Here is a 7,500-nt window from a genome sequence, read left to right as displayed (position 1 = left end):
GGGCCAAGGGAGGCTCTCCCCAGCCTGGCTAGGGTTTCGGAAGCAGGGACCGGGAGCGGGCCCGGGGGCCTGAGCTCCGTCCGGCCGTCCATGGGCTTGCTGGAGCTTCCCCGTCCTGCAAGCCGGCCGGGGTTCCAGGCGTTCATCCGAGCCAAGGGAGGCTCTCCCCGGCCTGGCTAGGGTTTCAGAAGCAGGGACCGGTAGCGGGCCCGGGGCTTGGGCCCCGTCCGGCAGGGCCCGGTGGTGCGGGAATAACCCTCCGTCCTGCAGCCCTGGAGCCCCCGGAGCCCCCCCCGGAGCCCTGCAGCCCTGCTGCCCTGCAGCTCCGGAGCCCGTGAGCCCTGGAGCCCGCCGAGGAGCCCTGCAGCCCCGTAGCCCTGGAGCCCCCACGCCCGGCAGCCCTGGAGCCCCCGAGCCCGGCAGCCCCGAAGCCCTGCAGCCCACGGAGCCCTGCAGCCCCCGCGAGCCCTGTAGCCCTGCAGCCCAGGGGAGGCTCTCCCGGGCCTGGCCTAGGGTTCGGGAGCCGGGCCTGGGACCGGGCCCGGGGCTCGGGTTCCCCTCCGGCAGGCCCTGGGGTGCGGGAACCACTCCGTCCTGCAAGCCGGTCCGGGCGCCGGGGACGGAGGGTCCACCAGGGCCCAGGGAGGCTCTCGGGGCAGGCAGATTAGCGTCCTTTCGGTCCCCGCCATCTGGTCGGCCCACTCCCCTCGGCCATCTGGTCGCCCGCAATGCTTTCCTATAAGGGCGACTAGATGGCCGGGCTTCCCTGGAAGTCCCGATGGGGTGCCATTTGCCTCCCGGATCCCAGCCAGGGCTCCAGGAGGTCGGGCACGTTTGCGCCCTGGGTCCCCTCTGTCACCTCGAGTGCACGGATTACAAGAAAGGGGGGTAATTTTCCTCCGGATTAGTAGGTGCAAGGGTATGCCCAAACACCTACCCGGGGCTGGTGGTTCCCTGCCGGGGACCAGATGGGATGTGCCCCGGGCAACACCTCCCAGGTGTCCGGGGCTCCCTCCTCCGACCCGCGGCACGGGGAAGAGCCCAGGACAGGCTCCATGGGTCCCGGGCCCTGCAACCCCGGAGCCCTGCTGCCCCGGAGCCCTGCAGCCCCCGAGCCCTGGAGCCCAGCAGCCCCGGAGCCCTGCTGCCCTGGAGCCCTGGAGCCCTGGAGCCCTGGAGCCCTGGAGCCCTGGAGCCCTGGAGCCCTGGAGCCCGGAGCCCCGGAGCCCTGCAGCCGTCGAGCCCTGCAGTCCCCGAGTCCTACAGGCCCGGGGCAGGCAGATTGGGTGTCATTTCGGTCCCGGCCATCTGGTCGCCCCTTTCGCCTCGGCCATCTGGTCGCCTGCAATGCTTTCCTATGGGGGGCGACTAGATGGCCGGACTTCCCTGGAAGTCCCGATGGGGTGCCATTCGCCTCCCGGACCCCAGCAAGGGCTCCAGGAGGTCGGGCACGTTTGCGCCCTGGGTCCCCTCTGTCACCTTGTGTGCTCAGATTACAAGAACTGGGGGTAATTTTCCTCCGGATTGGTAGGGACAAGGTATTCTGGGACCCCCCTCGGCCCAGCGTTCCTCAGCCGGCAGCTGGACATGCCAGGATGCCGCCCCAGCCCCGGATCCATCCCTGGGCCTGCCGCGTGGCAGGCAGCCCTGGATGGGGTCCGGGGGGGCCCCGGCCGGGCCCCGGGTCGGGTGCCATGGCCCTGGGCCCGGTCCCCCGGCCTGCCGCACTGCCAAAGGACCAGAACGGGGTTTCCTTCGAGCCCGGGGAGCCTCCCCTCGCTCGGCCGAGTTCAGCAGCTCCGGCCGGGGCCCCTGAGGGCCCGGGGAGGGCGGCCTCCCCATCCCGGGCTCTGTCCTTGGTCCTGCTGCGTGGCAGGGTGCCTGGGACGGGGTCTGGAGGGCCCGGGGAGGCTTCCCCTGCGCCTCCGGGCTTAGGAGCCCATTCCGGGTCCAGGGGCCCGGCGGGGCCCCCCGGGTCGGGTGCCACAGCCCCGGGCCCTGTCCCTCGGCCTGCGGCACTGCCAAAGGCCCAAGACGGGGCTCCGTTGTGCCCGGGAAGCCTCCCCTTGCTGGGCTGAGTTCAGGAGCATCGGCCGGGGCCCCCGAGGGCCCGGGGAGGGCGGCCTCCCCATCCCGGGCTCTGTCCTTAGTCCTGCTGCGTGGCAGGGTGCCCGTGACGGTGGTCCGGAGGGCCCGGGAAGGCGTCTCCGTGCATCGGAGCCTAGGCTGGGTCCAGGGGCCCGTCCGGGCCCCAGGTCGGGTGCCACGGCCCTGGGCCTCCGGTCCCCACCTTGCCGTTCCCTGGCGCCAGTTCCCTTTTTCGTCGGGGCACAGAGTGGCACCGGCTGGCTTGCCTCTCGTGCCCGGCCATCAGTTCTCTGGGATCCCCTCGGCCATCTGGTCTCCGGGATCCCCTCGGGCATCTGGTCTCCCGTATCCCCTCGGCCATCTGGTCTCCAGGATCGCCTCGGTCATCTGGTCTCCTGCAATGCTTTCCTATGGAAGCGACCAGATGGCCGAACTTCCCTGGAAGTCCCGATGAGGTGCCATTTGCCTCCCGGATCCCAGCGAGGGCTCCAGGAGGTCGGGTACCTTCGCGCCTTGGGTCTCCTCTGTCACTCGGTGCGCACGGATTCGAAGAAAGAGGGGTAGCCTTCCTCCGGATTACTAGGGACAAGGTATGCCCAGGCACTTCTTGCAGTTCTCCGCCCAGGGGGGACCAGATGAGATGTGCCTGGGAAAAAACCTCCCTTCTCCAGGAGGCCAACGGCATGTCAAAGTACCCGGGAAGGGCTCAACGGGTCCCGGGCAGACCTCCCCCGGGCGTCCGGGGCACCCACCGGGCAGACCTCCCCCGGGGCACCCATCTCCAGGGGGCCAACGGCATGGCACAGTACCCGGGAAGGGCTCCACGGGTCCCGGGCAGACCTCCCCCGGGCGTCCGGGGCACCCATCTCCAGGAGGCCAACGGCATGGCAAATTACCCGGGAAGGGCTCCACGGGTCCCGGGCAGTCCTCCCCCCCGGGCGTACATGGTTGTCCGACAGATTCGGGCGGATGTGCTTTTACAAACCGGATCGGAATCGGCCCAAATAATAATAATCCACATTTGCAAAGCGCACAGTCACCCGTAAGGGTCGCTAGGGGCCGTCGGGAAGATTAAGCAAGCTATTGCCCAGAGTCACATGGTGCTGGGCTTTTCTGCCGCCGGCGCCGGGGATCGAACCGTGATCTCCAGATTCCGGAGTCAGCCGCCCTAGCCGCGGCGTCAGCTATTTCCCAGAGTGAAATGGTGCTGGGCTTTTCTGCCGCCGGCGCCGGGGATCGAACCGTGATCTCCAGATTCCGGAGTCAGCCGCCCCAGCCGCGGCGTCGGCTATTTCCCAGAGTGAAATGGTGCTGGGCTTTTCTGCCGCCGGCGCCGGGGATCGAACCGTGATCTCCAGATTCCGGAGTCAGCCGCCCCAGCCGCGGCGTCAGCTATTTCCCAGAGTGAAATGGTGCTGGGCTTTTCTGCCGCCGGCGCCGGGGATCGAACCGTGATCTCCAGATTCCGGAGTCAGCCGCCCCAGCCGCGGCGTCAGCTATTTCCCAGAGTGAAATGGTGCTGGGCTTTTCTGCCGCCGGCGCCGGGGATCGAACCGTGATCTCCAGATTCCGGAGTCAGCCGCGGCGTCAGCTATTTCCCATAGTCACATGGTGCTGGGCTTTTCTGCCGCCGGCGCCGGGGATCGAACCGTGATTCCCCAGATTGGGATGTCGCAAAAATCCGGCATGGTAGGTGCTCGCCAGGACCAGGGTTGGAGACCCCTGGGCAGTCAACGCGCAATCTGCTGGGTTCGACTCCGATCCGTGTCAGAAGGTCTGTGTCAGGGGTCTCCAACCCTGGTCCTGGCGAGCACCTCCCAGGCCGGATTTTTGGGATATCCCCATCTGGGGAATCACGGTTCGATCCCCGGCGCCGGCGGCAGATCAGAGTGCCCAGGACGGGGTCCGCGGGTCCCGGGCAGTCCTCCCTTCGGGCGTCCGTGCCTGAGAGCTCCGGTGGTCCACCCCGCGCCTGAGGCCCAGCCGGGGTCCCGGAGCCCTGCCTTGCGTGGGCAGGCAGGCAGGAGCCCTACCGCGAAGGCTCGGGTGGGAAGCACTTTTGATCCCAGCCGTCTGGTCTCACGCAATGCTTTCCAATGGGGCGACCAGGTGGCCGGGGTTCCCTGGAAGTCCCGATGAGGTGCCATTTGCCTCCCCGATCCCAGCGAGGGCTCCAGGAGGTCGGGTACTTTCGCGCCTTGGGTCCCCTCTGTCACCTCATGTGCACGGATTAAAAGAAAAGAGGGTAATTTTCCTCCGGATTACTAGGGAGAGGGTCAGTCAGACCTCCGTGTGGTCTGGTGATTCTGAATCAGGGGAAGGCAGGACACCCCTCCCAGGCTGGTGAGTGGGACTCCATGATTGGAATAGGCACCGAGGCGAAAATTATCAGTTCCGTGGGATTTTGAGCCCAAGACCCGCCGAGGCGGGGAATCGAACCCTGGTCCCGGGCTAGACCTCTGCATCAGGGTCTGACTCGCTAACCATTGAGCCACACTTCTCCACTGCATGGCCGAGTGCCCGGGACGGGCCTTCACTTTCGCGTCCGCCCTGCAGATGGTCTTTCCTGTCCGTTGCCACCGCGGACGGTCTTTCCCGTCCGCCATCATAATCGGCCCCATCGTCCTGGCTATGTTAAGGGTGACCCGTTAAGCCTGGGGTAAATTAGGATGGCGGATGGTCTTTCCCGTCCGCCGCGGACGGACGGAGGCAGGCAGGCAGGAAAGGCAGGCAGGCAGGCAGGCAGGAGCCCTACCACGAAGGCTCGGGGTGTGAAGCACTTTCGATCCCGGCCATCTGGTCGCACGGTACCGCTCGGGCATCTGGTCGCACGCAATGCTTTCCAATGGGGGAGACCAGATGGCCAAACTTCCCTGGAAGTCCCGATGAGGTGCCATTTGCCTCCCGGATCCCAGCGAGGGCTCCAGGAGGTCGGGTACTTTTGCGCCTTGGGTCCCCTCTGTCACCTCGAGTGCACGGATTACAAGAAAGGGGGGTAATTTTCCTCCGGATTAGTAGGGAGAGGGTCAGTCAGACCTCCGTGTGGTTTTGCGATTCTGAATCAGGGGAAGGCAGGACCTGGGCATGCCCGCCGGGGCCCCCAGGGGCCCGGGTATGTACCTGCCGCTCAGCCCCCTTGCCGATGGGCCTTTTCCTCCGAGTTTGCTCAGGCAGGCCTCCGCGAGGTCTGGCCATGCTGAGACAGGGCCAGGCAGCACCCGGGCCAGCCCGCCGGGGCCCCCAGGGGCCCGGGAACGCACCTGCCTCTCAGCCCCTTCCCGATGGTTCCTTTTCTCCGAGTTTTTTCCTACATTCCGACCTCCGATAGGTCTGGCGGTTCTGAATCCGGGGATGGCAGGACACCCGGGCCCGCCCGCCGGGGCCCCCAGGGGCCCGGGTACGCACCTGCCTCTCAGCCCCATCGCCGATGGGCCTTTTCCTCCGAGTTTGCTCAGGCAGGCCTCCGCGAGGTCTGGCCATGCTGAGACGGGGCCAGGCAGCACCCGGGCCCGCCTGCCTGTGCTGGCGGTCCCCTTCCTGGGGACCAGATGGGATGTGCCCCGGGCAACACCTCCCAGGCATCCGGGGCTCCCTCCTCCGACCCGCGGCGTGGGGAAGAGCCTGGGACGGGCTCCATGGGTCCTGGGACGGGCTCCATGGGTCCCGGGCCCTGCAACCCCAGAGCCCTGCTGCTCTGGAGCCCTGCAGCCCGTGAGCCCTGGAGCCCCGGATCCCCGGAGCCCCGGAGCCCTGCAGCCGTGGAGCCCTGCAGTCCCCGAGCCCTGCAGTCCCCGAGCCCAGGGGCCCCGCAGCTCCTGAGCCCTACAGGCCCGGGGCAGACAGATTGGCGTCATTTCGTTCCTGGCCATCTGGTCGCCCCTCTCGCCTCGGCCATCTGGTCGCCCGCGAAGCTTTCCTATGGTGTGACCAGATGGCCGGACTTCCCTGGAAGTCCCGATGGGGTGCCACTCGCCTCCCAGGTCCCAGCGAGGGCTCCAGGAGGTCGGGCACTTTTGCGCCCTGGGTCCCCTCTGTCACCTCGTGTGCACGGATTACAAGAAATGGGGGTAATTTTCCTCCGGATTGGTAGGGACAAGGTATTCTGGGACCCCCCTCGGCCTAGCGGTCCTCAGCCGTCAGCTGGACATGCCAGGATGCCGGCCCAGCCCCGGATCCGTCCCTGGGTCTGCCGCGTGGCAGGAAGCCCTGGATGGGGTCCGGGGGCCCGGCCGGGCCCCGGGTCGGGTGCCCCGGCCCTGGGCCCGGTCCCCCGGCCTGCCGCACTGACAAAGGACCAGGACGTGGTTTCCTTCGAGCCCGGGGAGCCTCCCCTCGCTCGGCTGAGTTCAGCAGCTCCGGCCGGGGCCCCTGAGGGCCCGGGGAGGGCGGCCTCCCCATCCCGGGCTCTGTCCTTGGTCCTGCTGCGTGGCAGGGTGCCCGGGACAGGGTCCGGAGGGCCCGGGAAGGCTTCCCCTGCGCCTCCGGGCTTGGGAGCCCAGGGGCCCGGCCGGGCCCCGGGTCGTGTGCTACGGCCCTGGGCGCCGTCCACCGACATGCCATACTGCCAAAGCCCCGGGATGGGGCTCCGTTGTGCCCGGGAAGCCTCCCCTTGCCGGGCTGAGTTCAGGAGCTTCGGCCTGGGGCCCCCGAGGGCCCGGGGAGGGCGGCCTCCCTATCCCGGGCTCTGTCCTTGGTCCTGCTGCGTGGCAAGGTGCCCGGGACGGGGTCCGGAGGGCCCGGGGAGGCTTCCCCTGTGCCTCCGGGCCCGGGAGCCCCGGCTGGGTCCAGGGGCCCGGCCGGGCCCCGGGTTGTGTGCTACGGCCCTGGGCGCCGTCCACCGACATGCCACACTGCCAAAGCCCCGGGACGGGGCTCTGTTGTGCCCGGGAAGCCTCCCCTTGCCGGACTGAGTTCAGGAGCTTCGGCCGGGGCCCCCGAGGGCCCGGGGAGGGCGGCCTCCCCATCCCGGGCTCTGTCCTTGGTCCTGCTGCGTGGCAGGGTGCCTGGGACGGGGTCCGGAGGGCCCGGGGAGGCATCCCCTGCGTCTCCGGGCATTAGAGCCCAGGCTGGGTCCAGGGGCCCGTCCGGGCCCCGGGTCGGGTGCTAGGCCCTGGGCCTCCGGTCCCCAACCCGCCCTTTCCCTGACGCCAGCTCACTTTTTCGTTGGGGCACAGAGTGACATAGGCTGGCTTGACTTTCGTGCCCGGCCATCTGGTCTCTGGGATCCCCTCGGCCATCTGGTCTCCGGGATCCCCTCGGCCATCTGGTCTCCGGGATCCCCTCGGCCATCTGGTCTCCCGGATCCCCTCGTCCATCTGGTCTCCAGGATCCCCTCGGCCATCTGGTCTCCAGGATCGCCTCGGCCATCTGGTCTCCGGCAATGCTTTCCTATGGGGGCGACCAGATGGCCGA

Source organism: Lissotriton vulgaris, chromosome 1_1 (genome assembly GCF_964263255.1).
Source record: "Lissotriton vulgaris chromosome 1_1, aLisVul1.2, whole genome shotgun sequence".
Lineage (NCBI taxonomy): Eukaryota > Metazoa > Chordata > Amphibia > Caudata > Salamandridae > Lissotriton > Lissotriton vulgaris.
The sequence above is the reverse complement of the archived record's forward strand: the minus strand, read 5'-3'. Positions refer to the sequence as shown.